Raw genomic sequence first — 2,321 nt, 5'->3', positions numbered from 1 at the left:
AAAATTATGATCAAACCTTATACTCTCTGCAAGAGACTCACTTTAGATTCAAATAGTTTGAAAGTAAAAGGAAGAAAAAGATATTTCATGCAAATAGTAACCAAAAGAGAGCTGGTGTGGTTATATTATTGTTAGACAAAATACACTTTAAGATAAAAATTATTACAAGAGAAAAAGGATATTATGTAGCACACCATCTTCGGGCTGGGCCGCGGTGGACGTTTTCAGGGCATCCGACCCGCAGCGTGTGCGTGCCACGCCGACTCCTGTGGAATCCTGAGCCGGCTGTGTAGCTTTCTCTCTTTGTCTCATTATCATGTCCTCCAACGAGAATGCTAATTCCCCGGCTGCCCACCTTAACAGATTCAAGAACAAGGGGAAAGACAGCACAGAAATGAGGCGGCGCCGAATAGAAGTTAATGAGGAGCTGAGGAAAGGTAAGAAAGATGACCAGATGCTGAAAAGGAGAAATGTAAGCTCCTTTCCTGATGATGCTACTTCTCCGCTACAGGAAAACCGCAACAACCAGGGCACTGTAAATTGGTCTGTTGAGGATACTGTCAAAGGCATAAATAGCAACAATTTGGAAAGCCAGCTCCAAGCTACTCAAGCTGCTAGGAAACTGCTTTCTAGAGAAAAACAGCCCCCCATAGACAACATAATCCAGGCTGGTTTGATTCCAAAATTTGTGTCCTTCTTGGGCAGAACTGATTATAGTCCCATTCAGTTTGAGTCTGCTTGGGCCCTCACTAACATCGCTTCCGAGACATCAGAACAGACCAAGGCTGTGGTAGAGGGAGGTGCTATCCCAGCATTCATTTCTCTGTTGGCATCTCCCCATGCCCACATCAGTGAACAAGCCGTATGGGCTCTAGGAAACATTGCAGGTGATGGTTCGGTTTTCCAAGACTTGGTGATCAAGTATGGTGCAGTTGACCCGCTGTTGGCTCCTCTTGCAGTTCCCGATATGTCATCTTTGGCATGTGGTTACTTATGTAATCTTACCTGGACACTTTCAAACCTTTGTCTCAACAAGAATGCTGCACCCCCATTAGATGCTGTTGAGCAAATTCTTCCCACTTTAGTTCGTCTCCTGCATCATGATGATCCAGAAGTATTAGCAGATACCTGTTGGGCCATTTCCTACCTTACCGATGGTCCAAATGAACGGATTGAAATGGTCGTGAAAACAGGAGTGGTACCCCAACTTGTAAAGCTTCTAGGATCTACTGAATTGCCAATTGTGACTCCTGCACTAAGAGCCATAGGAAATATTGTCACTGGGACAGATGAACAGACTCAGGTTGTAATAGATGAGGGAGCACTTGCCATCTGTCCCAGCCTGCTAACGAACCCCAAAACTAACATTCAGAAGGAAGCTACGTGGACAATGTCAAACATCACAGCTGGCCGCCAGGACCAGATACAGCAAGTTGTGAATCATGGATTAGTCCCATTCCTCGTTGGTGTTCTCTCTAAGGCAGACTTTAAGACACAAAAGGAAGCTGTATGGGCTGTGACCAACTATACAAGTGGTGGAACAGTTGAACAGATTGTATACCTTGTTCATTGTGGCATAATAGAACCGTTGATGAACCTCTTAACTGCAAAAGACACCAAAATTATTCTGGTTATTCTGGATGCCATTTCAAATATCTTTCAGGCTGCTGAGAAACTAGGTGAAACTGAGAAACTTAGTATAATGATCGAAGAATGTGGAGGTTTGGACAAAATTGAAGCTCTACAAAACCATGAAAATGAGTCTGTGTACAAAGCTTCATTAAACTTGATTGAGAAGTATTTCTCTGTAGAGGAAGAGGAAGATCAAAATGTTGTGCCAGAAACTACCTCTGAAGGCTATACATTCCAAGTTCAGGATGGCCCTCCAGGGACCTTTAACTTTTAGCCTGTACAGCTGAGGCAGAAAGTTGTTTGTTGTGTGCTGTGTTTGGTATAAATTTGTCTTAACTGTTTCTCTACTAAGAACTCTTTTTAAATGTGGTTTGTTATTGTAATACTTTTTACAACGAAACTATACTTGAACAGTTCCAAACTGTGTACATATTGTATGAAGCTTCTCCTCTCAATGGGTTTCTTATTTCTACGTGGAATTTCATATCTTGCAGTGTCCTGTAAATAAAGCTTAAATTCCAAAAAAAGGATATTATGTAATCATAAATTGTCAGTTCATCAAGAAAATACAATATTTATGATCATATATACAGCTAACAGCAGAGCCTGAAATATATGAGGCAAAAACAGATAGAATTTAAGGAAGAAATAAATTCAACAATAATAGTTGGAGAGTTAAATACCCCATA

General features: G+C 41.4%; 1 pseudogene; it reads left to right on the top strand.

The window, feature by feature from the left end:
- The first annotated feature begins 204 nt into the window (after nucleotides 1–204).
- LOC123282452 (importin subunit alpha-1 pseudogene) lies at nucleotides 205–1,978 on the top strand (annotated as a pseudogene).
- The last annotated feature ends 343 nt before the right edge of the window (nucleotides 1,979–2,321 follow it).

The sequence above is a fragment of the Equus asinus genome, chromosome X (genome assembly GCF_041296235.1).
Source record: "Equus asinus isolate D_3611 breed Donkey chromosome X, EquAss-T2T_v2, whole genome shotgun sequence".
Taxonomy (NCBI): domain Eukaryota; kingdom Metazoa; phylum Chordata; class Mammalia; order Perissodactyla; family Equidae; genus Equus; species Equus asinus.
The sequence above is the reverse complement of the archived record's forward strand: the minus strand, read 5'-3'. Positions and strand labels throughout refer to the sequence as shown.